This window comes from Xenopus laevis, chromosome 8L (genome assembly GCF_017654675.1).
Source record: "Xenopus laevis strain J_2021 chromosome 8L, Xenopus_laevis_v10.1, whole genome shotgun sequence".
In the NCBI taxonomy this organism is placed as follows: Eukaryota; Metazoa; Chordata; class Amphibia; order Anura; family Pipidae; genus Xenopus; species Xenopus laevis.
In genome coordinates this window covers 122,804,526-122,823,572 of record NC_054385.1, presented here as the reverse complement: position 1 = coordinate 122,823,572, position 19,047 = coordinate 122,804,526, and the positions used below count along the sequence as shown (strand labels likewise).

At 40.6% G+C, this 19,047-nt stretch overlaps 1 protein-coding gene across 2 annotated transcripts in view; it reads right to left on the bottom strand.

Annotated features, from left to right (window-relative positions):
* pear1.L (platelet endothelial aggregation receptor 1 L homeolog) overlaps positions 1-18,419 on the bottom strand; it is a 70,167-nt gene extending 51,748 nt beyond the window's left edge. The window contains exon 1 of one of the 2 annotated variants that reach the window (XM_041573536.1): positions 18,059-18,419. The gene's annotated coding sequence lies outside the window, so the exon portion shown is untranslated. The remainder of the gene's footprint in view (positions 1-18,058) is intronic. The other variant, XM_041573535.1, reaches the window with a different exon arrangement.
* Positions 18,420-19,047: the final 628 nt, after the last annotated feature.

Genomic DNA, 19,047 nt, shown 5'->3' with positions numbered 1-19,047 from the left:
CACATGCTCAGATTCAGGGAGATTTAGTCGGTCGGTGATAAATCGCCTCTTCTTAGGGTCGAATAATCTCCCTGAACTGCCTCCCATCGGCGATTTACATTCTAGCCGACGGGAGACAGTTTGGGCACTCGTGAGGCAACTTCGGGCGGCTTCAGAAAACTAAGCGCACTGATTGCCATCCGCCAGCGATTTACAGTGTAGCCGGCCGGAGGCAGTTCTGGAAGATTATTTGTCCTGAAAAAGAGCAGATTTGTTGCTGGGCGACTAATCTCCCTGAATTTGAGCGTGTCTCTGTCCTAAGCCTCATATACAATAAAATAGAGTTTACGTATTTGGTTTTTGTTCCAAAACAGTTCCCCATTCAAAGACATAATAATAATAATATAATAATAATAATAGTGTTTTCCAAGATATAATACAATATATAATTGATTATTGATATAGTATGAAAATGTTCTTAGAGAGATCTAAACAAAATAAAATAAAGGCGTGGTAATCCTTTAATTGAGAATGTCCTCAATTAAAGGGGAAATACACCCACTTTTTACCATTTGCCACACACCTTAAGACTCATATACAATAAAATAGAGTTTATGTATTTGGTTTTTGTTCCAAACCAGTTCCCCATTCATAGGCATAATACAATATATGATAGATTATTAATATAGTCTGAAAATGTTCTTGGAGAGATCTAAAGGAAATAAAATAAAGGTGTAGTAGTCCTTTAATTGAGAATATCCTCAATTAAAGGGGAAATACACCCACTTGTTACCATTTGCCACACACCTTAAGCCTCATATACAATAAAATAGAGTTTATGTATTTGGTTTTTGTTCCTAACCAGTTCCTCATTCAAAGGCATAATACAATATATGATTGATTATTAATATAGTCTGAAAATGTTCTTGGAGAGATCTAAAGGAAATAAAATAAAGGTGTAGTAGTCCTTTAATTGAGAATATCCTCAATTAAAGGGGAAATACACCCACTTTTTATCTTTGCCACTCACCTTAAGCCTCATATACAATAAAATAGAGCTTATGTATTTAGTTTTTGTTCCAAACCAGTTCCCCATTCAAAGGCATAATACTAATAATATAATAATAGTAGTGTTTTCCAAGATATCATACAATAAATAAACAGCTACAGGGGGAAGATAAAGAAGGCGTTTGTGCTGGTTTTTATACTGAATCAAAATGAGGGGTGGCTTGCTAGTTATTTTCTGCATGTATTTGTTCTCAACAAGTTATGTTTCCTTTTAATTTATTCCAGGAAAAGCCTTTTTCTAAACAGTAGAAAGAGCGCTTGCCAGAGAGGCATTGAGGGCAGTCGGTATCAGTAAACGTGTTTACATGCAGGTTTTCCTGAATTTCAGGAGGAAATGCTGAGCAGGCCTCTCCTAGGAAACAAAGCCGGAAGCCATTCTGCCTGCTGACGGTTGGTGGGTGGAGCAAAGCTCAGTTCATGAGAAATGGGAGGGGAGAGATGGCGCAACACGAGACTTTCCTTAATGAGCGGAAGGGAAAGGTGGTACCAGCCCTGAAGCAGTAATGGAATGTAGCTGGAATGCTTTGAAATGGGAAAGGGCTTTAGTGTTTGACTTTCATACACTATCAGAGCCTTCCTAATGGTAGGGACCTACTGTAACTAATGAGGAAACAATATGCATATCAAGGACAAGGTCAGAAAAGGATATTAGCAGGGCTGGAGTGACAAATTAATAGGCCCGTAGGGGCTGAGCTCAGCAACATACCAAGAGCCCCAGGTTGAACATCCATAAAATAAATATAAAATATTGCTGGTTATTATACAGTTTACAAACATGCTCTTTAATGCAAACACCTTTTTAGTACATATCCAATGTATGTCTCTGCCGCAGTGGAGCTTGCAATCTCAAATCGTATTTGCAAGATGCACAATAGGGTCCAACCTCCCCGAGGTTAGAAATTAATTCAGGACATCAGCACTGTGAGCCATCATGCCACCGGAACTAGCACCTTACCAGCAGACAATCTTAAAATGCTGTTATAAAACCTTGTTTCAGTGGTCGACCCCCCATAAAATCTCTCCAGGCTACTAATCCCAAGGGAGCCCAGTGGAAGCAGGGTGTGGGCATCTCATAGGAGGAGAAAGGGGGTAAATTATCTCTTATAATTCATGAGTGCCTTTATATAGTTACAGAACCCCTCAGTGACTTCTAATATCCTTATCATTTACAGTAGGGGGTACATTATCTCCTATAATTCATGAGCGATACTCAGCGTTCCCTGTATAACTCAGCCTGCAGCCTTGTGCCTTTATATGGTCACAGAACAACCCCTCAGTGACTTCTAATATCCTTATAATTTACAGTAGGGGGTACATTATCCCTTATAATACATGAGTGGTACTCAGAGTTCACTGTATAACTCAGCCTTGTGCTTTTATATGGTCACAGAACCCCTCAGTGACTTCTAATATCCTTATCATTTACAGTAGGGGGTACATTAACCTTTATAATACATGAGTGATACTCAGAGTTCCCTGTATAACTCAGCCTGCAGCTTTGTGTCTTTATATGGTCACAGAACCCCTCAGTGACTTCTAATATCCTTATCAATTACAGTAGGGGGTACATTATCCCTTATAATACATGAGTGATACTCAGTTCCCTGTATAACTCAGCCTGCAGTCTTGTGCCTTTATATGGTCACAGAACCCCTCAGTGACTTCTAATATCCTTATCATTTACAGTGGGTGGTACATTATCCCTTATAATACATGAGTGACACTCAGAGTTCCCTGTATAACTCAGCCTGCAACCTTGTGCCTTTATATGGTCACAGAACCCCTCAGTGACTTCTAATATCCTTATCATTTACAGTAGGGGGTACATTACCCCTTATAATACATGAGTGATACTCAGAGTTCCCTGTATAACTCAGCCTACAGCCTTGTGCCTTTGAGTTATCTCTGTGGATACACAACTATTCATTTTTCTAATAAAGAATATTAAACAGAACTCCTCCTGACTTCAAATATCCTTATAATTAGCCCTTATAATACATGAATGATACTCAGAGTTCCCTGTATAACTCAGCCTGCAGCCTTGTGCCTTTATATGGTCACAGAACAACCCCTCAGTGACTTCTAATATCCTTATCATTTACAGTAGGGGGTACATTATCCCTTATAATACATGAGTGATACTCAGAGTTCCCTGTATAACTCAGCCTGCAGTCTTGTGCCTTTATATGGTCACAGAACCCCTCAGTGACTTCTAATATCCTTATCATTTACAGTGGGTGGTACATTATCCCTTATAATACATGAGTGACACTCAGAGTTCCCTGTATAACTCAGCCTGCAACCTTGTGCCTTTATATGGTCACAGAACCCCTCAGTGACTTCTAATATCCTTATCATTTACAGTAGGGGGTACATTATCCCTTATAATACATGAGTGATACTCAGAGTTCCCTGTATAACTCAGCCTGCAACCTTGTGCCTTTATATGGTCACAGAACCCCTCAGTGACTTCTAATATCCTTATCATTTACAGTAGGGGGTACATTACCCCTTATAATACATGAGTGATACTCAGAGTTCCCTGTATAACTCAGCCTACAGCCTTGTGCCTTTGAGTTATCTCTGTGGATACACAACTATTCATTTTTCTAATAAAGAATATTAAACAGAACTCCTCCTGACTTCAAATATCCTTATAATTAGCCCTTATAATACATGAATGATACTCAGAGTTCCCTGTATAACTCAGCCTGCAGTCTTGTGCCTTTATATGGTCACAGAACAACCCCTCAGTGACTTCTAATATCCTTATCATTTATAGTAGGGGGTACATTATCCCTTATAATACATGAGTGATACTCAGAGTTCCCTGTATAACTCAGCCTGCAGCCTTGTGCCTTTATATGGTCACAGAACAACCCCTCAGTGACTTCTAATATCCTTATCATTTACAGTAGGGGGTACATTATTCCTTATAATACACGAGTGATACTCAGAGTTCCCTGTATAACTCAGCCTGCAACAGCGCATGGCTAAAATATTTTTGACTTTCTTGTTTGTCTGGTGAAATATCACGTGATGTTTCGGATTCGGTTCGGCATTGCCATCAGCTGAATCCGAATCCAGATGAAAAAGGCTGAATCCCGAACCGAATCCTGGATTTGTTGCAACCCTACTTATAATGCATGAGTGATACTCATCAGTTTCACTAAGTATCACTAACTATCTTCTCATCCTTTCAATCATGGCTCTATTTGACTTACATAAAGAAGAAGACACTAAACGTTGATGTTTGGGCTTGTGTCCTGTTTGCGAGGCTCTAGGTTTGTAGCTGAATTCCTCAGATTACACTTGGGTGACTCATATGATAAAACTCTGTGTATATTTAGTAATCCTGGTCACTGTGACTTGCCCTGAGCATTATATCAAGTCTATAACCATTGCTCATTTCCTTGGGTGCCTGAGAGGAGGCACATGACAGGGAAGTGGTGCGTTGGCATTCATAACAATCACACAACAAGGTTATCTCAAGCAGCCACACTGTTCCCTTTTTAATATGCAAAGTTTGGGCAGCCCTGTGTTATCAATCCACGTGCCTTTCCCTCATGTACAGCCTTTTACTTTATTTATTGTGTTCTAATTAACCATTTAGATTTCCTGAATTATACATAACCCTATGTTCCCAATACGAGATTGATGAGCCACATTTTTCTGTTTCTTTTCCTTAAAATGTTAGTAAATCACATGAGCATTGGTTATTCTGCACAGAGATTCTTATTTATCTGCTGTATATATTTACATACTCAGAAGCTACCATTCCTGGTTTACTGCCTCTATCATCACAACAGAGCTCTTGCAACTAATTATCCACAAGGGCTATAGAATAAAACTGTAGAATTAGAGGAACCTGCTCTCAAGAGCTGAGGAACGATGGACAAGTCTTTATGGTGTCTGTTGTTTCTCACTCAGAAGGTTGAATTCTGAATGGCCAGTCCCGACCTATGGGGCAAATTCACTAAACGCCGAAGCGCCTAACACTAGCGTGAATTCGCCAGAGTTGGGCATTTTCGTTAATTCGCAGATTCACTAACGAACGCTGACGTAAATTCGCTAGTGTTACTTCGCACCCTTACGCCTGGCGAATTTGCGCAACGGACGTAACTACGCAAATTCACTAACGCGCGAATGATTCTGAACGCTACCGTTTATGCCAGACTTCCTTCGCCACCTCAGACCAGGCGAAGTGCAATAGAGTAGATAGGGATTGCTTCAAAAAAAGTTTTTTTCATTTTTTATGGGTGATAGGCTGAAAAAGATCGAATTTTTTTTTGGGGCTACTCTCCTTCCCCCCTACATTTCCTAACTCATGGCAACTTAACTATACAGTGGGCACATGTGTAGGGCAAAATAAAAATTTTATTTGCTGTTTTGAAGATTTCCTAGGCTTGTGTAGTGATGCTACATACTGTATACCTCCATTGTAACTTGAATTTGGCGCCGTATGCAAATTAACCATCGCTAGCGTAACTTTGCTTTGCTTGGCGAATTAACGCTAGCGCAACTTCGCAACCTTATGCTACTCCTGAGCGCAACTTCGGATTTTAGTGAATTTGCGTAGCGCTGGCCAAAATACGCCTGGCGAAGTGCGGCGAAGCGAATGCTGGCGCAATTACACATCTTAGTGATTGTCCCACATAGTGTTTGACTGCTCTGCAATATATGGTCTTTCTTACTATGTCATTGCTAACATCACAAGTCTTCTGCTTTATGTTCCAGTGCTGAGCTATGATGTAGCTAGTTCCTAACCAAAGCTCCATTAGATAGGTCTTTGCTGGTTGACCTGTATCACCCTTGACTAATATGCAGTCCTACAGCCCACACTTATTTGGTAGATGCTTCTCTCAATTGCCTAAAGCAGTGAAAGACTTACCATGAAGCCTGTGGCAGTCAATATTTCCAAGAATAAAAAGAAACCAATGATGACCTTCCTTGGAACTGTGTCTTTTAATACGAAATAGACATGAAACCTAATGCAAGTATGGAAGCTCTGAGACTCATTACACACTTGAGCTCAGCTGGGACTTCTCTGTCCACCAGCTGACCGATCTCATAGGGATTTCATCTACTTTAAACAGTTACTGATATGTTAATGCTCTTATTAATAGCCGGCGGCTGTCATACATTCCTCAGCAGAAATGTGTTGAATCAAATAAGATCTTTGCTGCCAATATGTATTTACATTGCAGATAGTTTCAGACGGTTGGAAGCCAGTAGCGGAAATGATGCAGGGGATTATGGGCTATGGATTTAGATCCTACAAGAATGCTGACGAGTCTTTGGCGAAGACATATATTCTGGCAAATACTCCTACCATCAAAGTAATTAAAGTAAAGGCAGAATCTACTTTCCTCATCGTTAGGGGTTTAACCTCCATTCTGTGTTGGGTAATTACAGGGTCACTGAAACACTGGTTGAAAATTGTGGTATCTTAATAGTCTTAATACATGGAGCAGTTGTGTTATTTGCCATTCCCAGCAGCATTATGCCTCTAAATTAAAGCCCCGGAAGCTTACCTCCTATGATTGATTGGTGAGGCCTTCTCCTACTCTTAAAGGGATACTGTCATGGGAAAAAAAATTTTTTTCAAAATGAATCAGTTAATAGTGCTGCTCCAGCAGAATTCTACACTGAAATCCATTTCTCAAAAGTGGAAACAGATTTTTTTATATTCAATTTTGAAATCTGACATGGGGCTAGACATATTGTCAATTTCCCAGCTGCCCCAAGTCATGTGACTTGTGCTCTGATAAACTTCAATCACTCTTTACTGCTGTACTGCAAGTTGGAGTGATATCACCCTCTCCCTTTCCCCCCCCCCCCAGCAGCCAAACAAAAGAACAATGGGAAGGTAACCAGATAACAGCTCCCTAAAACAAGATAACAGCTGCCTGGTAGATCTAAGAACAACACTCAATAGTAAAAACCCATGTCCCACTGAGACTCCTTCAGTTACATTGAGAAGGAAAAACAGCAGCCTGCCAGAAAGCATTTCTCTCTTAAAGTGCAGGCACAAGTCACATGACCAGGGGCAGCTGGGAAATTGACAAAATGTCTAGCCCCGTGTCAGATTTCAAAATTGAATATAAAAAAAATCTGTTTGCTCTTTTGAGAAATGGATTTCAGTGCAGAACTCTGCTGGAGTAAACAATTGCAGCAGCACTCCGATGTTTGATCAAAAATTTTTTTATTCCAGCCTTTATCAAGCCATAAAGGGCTTAATAAAGGGCTGGAATAGTCTGAAACGTTGCCGTTGTTGCACGAATAAAAAGTTTTTTGATCATACATCGGAGTGCTGCTGCAATTGTTTAACCCATGTGTAGAGGACCTGTGCAGAGAGGAGTACAGCATGCACCCGAGGCTTCAAACAGTGAGTTGGGTGAGTGTGGCACTTTACTTTAGACTTTGAATTCTGCTGGAGCAGCACTATTAACTGATGCGTTTTGAAAAAAACATATTTTCCAATGACAGGATCCCTTTAAGCTGGCCATAGACGCTAAATCAAAGTCGCACAAAAATTATTATGTACGATTTTCGAACCATGTGTGGATTGTCCCGACATTTTTCATGCTATGGCGATCGGTCGTTTAGTCGATGGGACAGGTTAGAAGATATCTGTCGGCTAACGATAAGATCTCTGCATGTAATGACTATCTGACAGTATGAATGGGTCACTAGTATTTGTCGGACATATTTGTCAGTTATAAATGTACAATTCCAGAACATCGTCTGATTCGTTATTTTACTACTTTATTTAATCTGAATGGTAAGTTGTAGATCGGAAGATAGCAACGTACGATCCTTTATCAGATATGACATATGAGGCTAAAAACTGCATGTCTATGGCTAGCTTTAGAGCTAGGAGATGCTCAGTGCACTGTGTCCAGGTTGTAGGATACTTGATAGGAATTCCAGATCTGGTTTGAGAAGTAAGACTTGGCCAAACCAAATGCAATCCATAATATCACATATTGTTTGGGCCAAATCATTTGTGGTGGTTCAGTATTTATCTGAATCCTAAGTTGGGATATTGGGACATCCCTAATACTTAATATATATACTCATTTATAACACCCACTTATGGCTGCACATTGACATTGAGGACTGGGCCAAGGGTACCTCTAGGGAGCACAGAGGCTTTAAAGTCAGTGGTTCTGACTATGGAAAAGCCCTGCAAAAGCTCTAAGCCTTTTGCCAGCTACACTAATGCAATGATATACCGTGATTGTATTTGCCCTAACACAATGTACCTCCAGTATAAAGTAAACATTGCATGTATTTGGTGCCTTCCAACCCAACGCAATATAAAGAGCAGCACTATGACCTTCACTAGGTAGTTCTGGCTCTCAACAAATAGCTATGGTTGCAACATCATCCCTTTAAGACCATAAATATCCAAATAATAAATGAAACCAGATGTACAAACAAGGTATTCACAAAATGTCTCATCCTCAACCAGATACTTTTAATACTAGATGGACAAAGGGACAGCTTGGAATCTGCTCTTCTTCAGGACATTGTCACTTCCTGAAAGTGTCAGAGTGGGAATACATTTGTCACAATTAGGTGGAAGCTCTTGTGTCTGCTTTGTGACCTTTCTCTTCATGTGTTTGTTGCAGTAAAAACAACAACTGAGACCATAATCCCTTCTGCAGAGTTGTGTCTCCTGTGAGTATGTGCTTGGTATAGATACTGATGTGTGGCTCTGGGGCAGTGCTGTACTAAGTCTTACTATCTACTGACTGTATAAAGAACAAGAGATGTGATTGGCTAGGGAGCGGCGTCCTGTTTGGTGATTCCAACACTCGCTCCACAGACATAAATCATTGATAAGAAACGGAAGCAGCAGAGGATAAACTCTGTGAGATCAGGGAGGTTTGCAAAGATGTCTTTGAAGCGTTATCAGCACTGATAGGAACCAACATTAACCCAGATATGTTTCTTTTGTTCCATTTATTTTTTTAAAGGACAATATCCCCTATATATAATAATGGTTTCCTTTATTTTTCTTTAAAAGCACCAGTGACACCATTCAATTTATCTCCCTGAGGCTTGTGGCACATTGTCCACTGCCTCGTGTGGCACTGGCTTTAAGGGCTGGGACACACTGGGCGATTTGGGGAGATTTAGTCGCCTGGCGACTAATCGCCGCGACTTTCCACGACCAATCTTCCCCGAATGCTTCCCCTCGCTCTGCGCCTGGCTAAAATGAAAAATCGCCTGCGCTAATCACACGCGGCGATTCGTTTTCCGAAGTCGCCCGAAGTTTCCTCGTGAGGCAACTTCGGGCGACTTCGGAAAACAAATCGCCGTGTGTGATTAGCGCAGGCGATTTTTCATTTTATCCAGGCGCAGAGTGAGGGGAGGCATTCGGGGAGAAAAGTCGCTGCAATTAGTCGCCAGGCGACTAAATCTCCCCAAATCGCCCAGTGTGTCCCTACCCTAAAGGATATGTTCTTGTCCAAAGTTAACTTTCGCATTTACAGTTTAGAGAAAGAATTTTCTGGCTGTTACACACATACCCCAGATAACCAAGCCCTCTCAGCCATGCTTAAAAGGACTGCTTTGTACCCAGAGTCTATTTGCTTGTGTCCCTACATTGGCAGAAGACATCTACTCTACTTTAACAACCTTAGTCTATCTCTCACTCAAAATGAACTACACAACTAACCTTGCACTAGCTAGTTCTTGTTCACAAGGTCCCAAAGCTATCAATTTCATTAAGGTCATCATACTCCATGGTCTTCTCTTCTCCACTGAGGTCTCCCTTGCCTCAAGCTCCAAACACCATCCACTCTCCTCCATGAATGGAGTTCAGAGAGGCTTAATATGGTTACTCTGTTCTGTTCTATAACCTAGACTGGGGAAACACCATTGGCCACATCCCCACTTTGCACAGGACATGATTAACTTTGACAGGGAAAATCTCCTTTCATGCAGACCTCTGTAGACGCCAACTAGAGCATTTTGCATGCCACAATAAGAGAAAGTTGAAAGCCCACCTGCCATATAGTTGTCTTTCTGCCTTTCTATTCTACTCTCTAGTCTAAAATGTAATACTCCGGTAACTGTGGTTTGTGACCCCCCCCACCCAAAAGAAAAGTCATTCTGAGGTTTTGTATTGTTATTTTATCTTTCTATTCAGAGTTTCTCCTGTTCATATTTTAGTCTCTCATAAAACCATTGCTTGTCTATTAGGGAATAGGCCTTGAGAAACAGATACTTAATTAATTACCAACCATAAATAATTTATCATAGAGTTACATTTATTTACTTATTTATTGCCATGGGATGAAATCTGTACAATCGCAAATGAAGTTGTAAATTCTCAAGGCTACGGAACATATTGCCTGTTGGCTCCACCACTCTTGAACAAGTCAGTAGCATTCTTGTGAATGGTCTCCGTGATCCATATCTGATCGGAGATTGTTGGGATATCAGTCAGGAAGACTTGAACTTGATTTTGGAACATCAGTTAGTTACTCAGTTAGTGACATTGTGAAAAATCTGGAAACAAGGGAGTGAACTTCTCATCCTTCTTTCCTAGTCTGTCTTGTTCTTCAACCACACATCTAATAAGTAATAGTGTGAGCAGCCACATGTACCTCCATATTCAAGATGCAACTAGGGTTGCCACCTGGCCGGTAAATATGATGGCTGATCCCAATGTTATTAATAGGGAAAACAGATAAATATATAGGAAGGCCGGTATTTTTTTTCTAGAAAAGGTAGCAACCCTAGATGCAACTCATCTTAACTGACTTGGACTAAGTAGACCACAATGAGTTTCTAAATGCTGGAAAAAGTGAGCATTTTTTTAGTAGAAATTTTTACGCCTTATGCTTTCAGAAATTTATCACATTGTACAATGGCCAGTCTCCTATACCAAGGTGTCACCCATAATAATAATAATTATGATACACGGTACAATACGTACGTGAGAAGGCTGCCAATTGTTCCATTGCTCAAGCCATTATTCCCATCTGGCCCAGATTTTTCCATATTCCTGTTTACAACCGTAGTTTGTATGAATTCATTTTTCACACTTCCTCGTTCTATCATTCATTGAACCCATTTTCCTGTGTGTGAATGTGCCTCTGTGGGGTGGCCAATAAACATTCCCTCTGTAATGTGTGTTTGATTATAGCAATGATTAAATGGATCAGCAGAGTCCTAGAAGAGTTCAGCACTGCACTCCCACAACTGTAATGAACATTTTGGTCACATGCCTGGCTGGTCACTTCACACTGATTTAATAATTTGACCACCTAATGGGGATGGATCAAATAAGAAGCAAGAAGGTCTTCAGTGACCTACAAACACAGGACATATTATACATGCAATTGACACTGTATTTATCCCGTTGTGTGTTCTGGGGTATTATGTATGAAACTGGTGCTGTATTTATCCTGCCATGTGTTCGGGGGCATTATACATGGAATTGGAACAGTATTTATACTGCTGTGTGTTCTGGGATATTACTACTTATGGAGCTGGTTCTGTATTTATTCTGCCATCTGTTCTGGGGTAGTATACATGGAATTGGCTCTGTATTCATCCTGCCGTGTGTTCTGGGGTATTATACATGGAATTGGCTCTGTATTCATCCTGCTGTGTGTTCTGGGGTATTATACATGGAATTGGCTCTGTATTCATCCTGCCGTGTGTTCTGGGGTATTATACATAAAATTAGCACTGTATTTATCCTTCCATGTGTTCTGGGGTATTATACATGGAATTGGAACAGTATTTATACTGCTGTGTGTTCTGGGGTATTACTACGTATGGAGCTGGTTCTCTATTTATTCTGTCATCTGTTCTGAGGTATTATACATGGAATTTACACTGTATTTATCTTGCCATGTTTTCCAGGGCATTATACATGGAATTGGCGCTGTATTTATCCTTTTGTGTGTTCTGAGGTATTATACATAAAATTGGCACTGTATTTATCCTGCTGTGTGTTCTGGGGTATTATACATGGAATTGGCACTGTATTTATCCTGCTGTGTGTTCTGGGGTATTATACATGGAATTGGCACTGTATTTATCCTGCCGTGTGTTCTGGGGTATTATACATAAAATTGTCATTGTATTTATCCTTCCATGTGTTCTGGGGTATTATACATGGAATTGGCACTGTATTTATCCTGCTGTGTGTTCTGGGGTATTATACATGGAATTGGCACTGTATTTATCCTGCTGTGTGTTCTGGGGTATTATACATGGAATTGGCACTGTATTTATCCTGCCGTGTGTTCTGGGGTATTATACATAAAATTGTCATTGTATTTATCCTTCCATGTGTTCTGGGTATTATACATGAAACTGGCACTGTATTTATCCTGCCGTGTGTTCTGGGTCATTATAAATGGAGTTGGTTTTGGGAGGCAGATGCAACTTGTACTTATACAATGTAATCAGTGTGTAGATGCAACCAATGTCTGACCCCATTTTAAATGACTTGAGGAGAACAAAACCCTGAGAACAACCCTAGGACCTTCAAGAGGTCTACCACTTCCCCTACTTCCTTACCTACACCACTGGGGAGTCACAAAACAGCAGCTATTGCTTTGTCTAGCTAATAAATGCAGATCAGCAGAGAGTAGTTAGCAGGCACCACCTTGTGTCACTTCAGGTCCTCTTCTCTATGATCTCCCCACCAGAGCATGTAAAGTTAAAGATGATCCAGACTTTGCTTCAACTGCATATTAAATAGGACCCACACCATTGAAAAATGGCACTCACCAACCCATCTGTGCTACTGTGCAGTTTTTAGCCAAGAATAACAATAGCTGCTATTTTGTGAGTCTCCAGTGGTGCTATTCAGGAGGAGGGAGGCCTCTTGTAAGGGTTGTCCTCTGGGTTTTGATCTTCGTTATGGCTCTTATGCTATTATATGTAATTGCCTCTTTATGGCAGCTCTGAAACTGACCCTATGTGTCCCTAAGCTGTGCATTGGCTCCAATTCAACAACTTTACAATTCTTTCCTCTGGATGCTCATGTGATGGAAAAACCCTGATATCTATGTGCCCCTCCAGGTCGGGATTAAACTACAATGCTAATAATAGGGACACCAGCAAATGTCATCACTCACTTCTTCTAATGTCTCATGTTGATGTCACAAAAATATGATGGATCCTATAGTACAAGAACATTGTTCATAAGCCTTGTCCCAATCGGAATGGCTTGATGCCTTGTTTGTCTGACTGGATGTAAAGCATCACCAATGGTTTCACACAAATGATCTTAACCTCCGGCCGAAGGGTTATGAGAAACATCTTGGCATCTTAACGTCATGTTCTTCAGTTAAAATGCTTGATGGGAAAACTGGTTCATGTTGTTCCAGTATAAATGTCATTTTATGGGAAAGTTTAATGTTTGCTGGAGATGTCAGAGGACACAAACAACTCAGCGGAGTTGCACTTTTAATGCTTTACATTGCTCTCTGCCAAGGAACTGCCACCTTGAAGAGTTGGAGTTCAGTTGAAAGGACTTTAAGGTGGCCAAAGACCATGGATATTTATGGTGGTAGATGTGAAAATGACCTGCGTGGTCAGCTAAATACAAGACTGGAAGGTTTAATTTGCACATATATTAGGCACTATTACCCCTGCAGTTCTGCCTGATAGGGCCACATCCGTCACAACCCCCATTGTCATAAAAAGTCCCAGTAGCGTGTCACACACATGTACAATAGCAGCGGTATCACTGTGGTCTTTCCCACATTAGCCATTTCATGCTGTGGATCATTACTTTTCTTGTGTTGGCTCGTCCCCAGACACAAGTGTAACGAGGATAAGCCTGTCACTTCCCACATGGCTCAGGAAGCGCCGCGGTTTTGTTTTAGTTCATCGGGCTCCGTGCCCAGCAAAATAAAGGAACTGTAATGTTTGAAATTCACTTTTTTCATAATCCATGGAAGAAAAATTAAAAAACGCAGAAATAATAAACCAAAAAGGAGCATTTTTTCCAATCTGTCAATTTATCTGAAGTCAGAATGTGTATTTACATGAATACTTTCTGGATTTTCTCAATAACAAGAGCATAGCAGACCATGTAGCCAATAAATCATATCAAATTATGGCACAACAGAAATGACTATGGACAGGTAGCAGTGAGTTTAAGGTTGGGGGTCACATGAGCAAACAGGTCGCCTAGCACGGTTCTATATAATGTACAGTAGTTGTAGCCACTTAGGAGCTATCTTCCACAGTTAAGGTGAGCCCCTACAAATCATTGTTGACTTGGTAGGAGGCTCAATGAAATTGGTTGTACAATGAATTATGACATCGCCTCCAAAGTTCTTCTGTACTACAAGGTCAGGCCTGGAACTAAGGAAAGGACCCTAGGATCTTAGACTTCTATGAACCGTAGACTTCTCTGGACTTTAGACTCCTCTGGACCTTAGACTTCTCTGGACCTTAGACCTCTTTATCTCCAGCCCTGCACATCCAGACAACAGGCAGGCAGGTGATAAGGTTGGTGGCAGGTGGTGAGCTGAGGTTGGAAATGGTGACAACCAGTTTTGCCTTGGTTACCCTTAGCTATTGTCCTGGCTCTATACAGGGTTGGCTATAGGCTGGCACATAGACCGGCATGGTTTATGTTTTGGGTACAGACCCATGAATGGACCTCCAAAGATGTCCCCCCATTAACTAACATCTTCTTTAATAAAGCACTTTCCCCAGGCAGTAACCTGAGCCTGAGGACCAATTCATAATATACAGTAGATATACAATATAAAATCCACAATACAAGGCTGATTACAGAGGGAATCTCACTTTCACTTTCTTTAAGCATCTGATCTTTTCGCAATTGAAACATATGGCAGATTCTTGGAAAGCCAATGATAAATAGGAAATAAACCTGTCTATGCCAACACAGCAGACTTTGTAAATGATATGGCTAGTTTTATAAACTCCACTAGAGAAAAAAATAAATGACCATGGCACAATCACTTGGTGTAGTTTTTTACAGCCCAACCAGTAAAAAAGATACTCAATGGCAGTGTTATAAGTAGGAAAGTGTTAGCTGTGGATAGCATTGGAATATTATATATATATTGTGTAAGATACATTGATGCTACCCAATATATCCACATCAGGCATGTCTAACCCCCTACAGAGGTGTTAACTATGGCCAACTGACAGCTGCAAGTAACTGGACTTCAAAGTTCAAACATTGTGCTCCCACCTCCCCAAACCTATGGAAGGATGATGTGTTTGACTGACATATATTGAAATGTTGTGTTCACTCCCCCCATTAGGCCCCTTCATTCACATGTACAGTTGAATAAGCCCCAGCTCTGTGTATCTGTTGCCCACATGTAACATATACTGTATGTAAGCATCTCCCTAAGCTTCACAACCTTAGACCTAATGTTCAGATGCTTCTAGTTGGTTCTCTTGCTGAGCCCTTTTGTTTCTCCGACCCCCAGTTTGACAGCTCCTGAGCTGCATTCCATTCCCTCCTCCACCCTGTTCCAATCATTGTGTCCCCAGTGCTGAAGTTGCTACACATCCCGTGTTGTGCAATGGAACCTCTTGCTTCATTCTGGGTTGTTTGGCCCATTAAAAGCCATCAGAACAGTCAGCATCATATCAAATCTTCTCAAAGACACAATTGGATTTTGAATGGGGTTTTTCACCTCTAAATTAACTTTCAGAGGCCATTTATCAAAGGTCGAATTGCAAATTCATGTGCATTTTTTTAAATTCGAAAATACTGGGAGGTTATTTAAGAAAAAATATGATTGGCTAATATTCAATCGAATGGTTCTGGCCTGAAAATTCGAATCGTATTAGATTTGTACGAATGGAATTTTTCTCCCAAAAAAAATAGAATGTCAGGAAGGCTATTAAAGGAGAACTAAAGCCTAAAGTTAAAAAAACCCTACTGCCCTACCCTACATAGACCCCCCTCCCTCCTCCCCCCAGCCTAGTTGCTGCCCCGGGCAAATGCCCCTAAGTCTTCACTTACCCCTTGGTGCAGATTCTGTCCAACGGAGTTCAGAGGCGCCATCTTTAGCCGCTTCGGTAATCTTCGGAATGAAGAAAATTGCGCATGCGCCGATACGCTGGTCTCATTCTGAAGATTACCGAAGAGAAAAAGATCGCTGCCCTGAACTCCTCTGGACAGAATCTGCATTGAGGGGTAAGTAAAGACTTAGGGGCATTTGCCTGGGGTAACAACAAGGCTGGGGGGGAGGAGAAGGGAAGGGGGTGTATGTAGGGTAGGGGGGTTGGGGTTTTTTAACTTTAAGGTTTAGTTCTCCTTTAACATCTCCAAATGGCTCAACGGACCTCTGCCATTGACTTGTACATGCACTTTGCAGGTATTAGGTGGCGGATATTCGAATTAGGACCATTTTCATGCTCGAGGTGTGATAAATCTCACATTTGAATCTGCATGCGAATAGACGGATTAAAATTCAATTGTGTGAATTATGAATTATAAAACTCAAAACTTTGAATTCGAATTTACTATTTGACTCTCGATAAATCAGCCCCGTAGTATGATGCCACTTTTTATTCAGCAGCTCTCCAGTTTGCATATTCTGCCGTCTTGTTGCTAGGGTACAAATTACCCTGGTAACTACACATTGATTTGATTAGGAGACTGCAAAGCTGGAATGAGTACGAAGAAAAAGGCAAATCATTCAAAAATTATAAAGAAAGAAAAAAATGAAGACCAATTGAAAAGCTACGTATGATTCTATAATATAGGAAAAGTTAACATAAAGGTGACAATATTTATATTTAATTTATATAATATTTAATAATATTTAAAAACACGCATATTTCAGTATTTATTTACCGTTATAAAGCAGTCAAGTAAAACTCCCCCCTGCCACAGTAAAGGGGATAATTTTTGTATTAATATAAAAATACAAGCCTTAATCAGCCTTTGTTTGAGTGAGACAAGAAGCAGCTCATAACACAAGGATTTATCTGTGGACTGGTACGGTTACTAGCTTCTCTTCTGCAAACAGTGACTCGGCAGAACCAGGAAGTACTAATGGGAAAATGGTTTCATTTTCTTGCTCAGTGCAACAAATGTGTGATTCAGGACCCTTATATAAATCATTAATATTTACTTTACAGGCTGGGGAGATAAGGCAAAGTCCTACACTTTTTTATGTTTAAACAAACGATCAGGCTGTTGGGTTTGTGTTTTAAGAGAACAAAGGACCACTGACTCTTGGACTCAGCTAGGGTCACATGACTGGAAGAAAGCCTACAGGCTACAGTTGGTACAAATTCATTTGCATGCCGTTGCCAGCAATTATAGTTTTTATTAAAATGATTTGCCGCCTTCTAAATCTTTCCAGCTTTCAAATGGGGGTCACTGACCCCATCTAGATAAACAAATACTCTGTAAGGCTACAAATGTATTACCATTGCTACTTTTTATTGCTTAGTTATCTTTCTTATTCCAGTCTCTTGTTCAAATCAATGTATGGTTGCTAGGGAAATTTGGACCCTAGCAACCAGATGGCTGAAATTACAGCCCGGAGAGCTGCCAAATAAAAAGCTAAATAACTCAAAAACCACAAATAATAAAAAATATTAATATTAATTATTAATAAAAAATAAAAACCAATTGCAAATTGTCTCTGAATATCACTCGCTACATCATACTAAATGTTAACTCAAAGGCAAACGACCCCTTAGATGTAACATCTCTCCTCCAGCCGTGACAGATCAGTTAACCAGCTGGCGTCTGCTACATTGTTTCAAAAGCTACAACCGACAGTGCAAAGGACATACACTGCTTTCAGTAGCAATGACATTTACATATAACATGATTTAATGTATATTGGAGCATTTCTTACAATTACATTTTCCTTTATTACATACATTTTTTGGGTGATTATTACTTTTAATATCAATTTATGCCATCTCAGGTGTCAGCTACCCATAATCCTTTGCTTGCTAACTTCGCCCTATCCCTTATCTCTAAGTGGGGCAATATAAAGCAGTACTTTACCTTTCGGCTGGCAGTAGACTTGATGAAGAATAGGATTGGTTTAGGAGCCGGGACCCTCTGATGGACAATCCAAGGGGAGCATGAAATCCACTATGGGTGTAAGGTGGACACAAATGAATTTCAGATTTTTTAAGCCCCTGGTTGGTTAACCCTTCTGTGGACAGAGACAGCACGATGTTGGAGGCAAAGCAGTAATAACATAACTAGTGGGGCAGTGCTGTGTATTATTATCTGCTCCTGAGGAGGAGGAGGAGGAGGGGGGTGCAGGAAAACGCTTGGAATTGAGAATTTACAGGAAGTTTTGACAAGGAAACTCTACAGAGGATGCAATGGGAGAGAGAGCGAGAGAAAGAACATTGTGCTTGGCAGCAATTATACATACACTTTCAAGCAGCGATTAGGAATGAACTAATCTAGCAGAGGGATGGGTGGGGAAGCCATGGAATGAGGATTTGGGGTGGGTTGGGTTTAACCCCTGTGCTGCCACAGAGAGGAACAATTGGTGGGTGCTAACTGAGCAGGGGCAGAATTGTAAGATTGTAAGCCCTAGTGAGAAGGGCTACACTCATTAGGCCAGTTATCTAAAGGCTTCTCCAGAGCAGCTAAAATAATATGTATTTTCCCATGATTATATAATATTTAATATTTGTAATATGTCACATTCCCCAATATATTACAATTTGGATCAATGAATCATTGGTAAGTATACAGGGTATGGTAGTTATCCAGCCGAACTGCATCTCCCAAGCTATGTACTATGCAATCTGCACCAATCACCATTGGCAGGGAGAGCTGAAGGGTCACAGATTGGGCATTTTGGTGTTTGTATCATTATTTGCAAGGTGAGAGATACCTGGGATAACTGAAGTGGAATGTGGAATTCCCCAGTGAACCTTATGTGATAGTGATTCCACAGTACAACAGTAGATGGCGACCTTCCCACAAAACCCTGGGATACATTGTAATTGGGGCACTTGAGCGTGTCATTA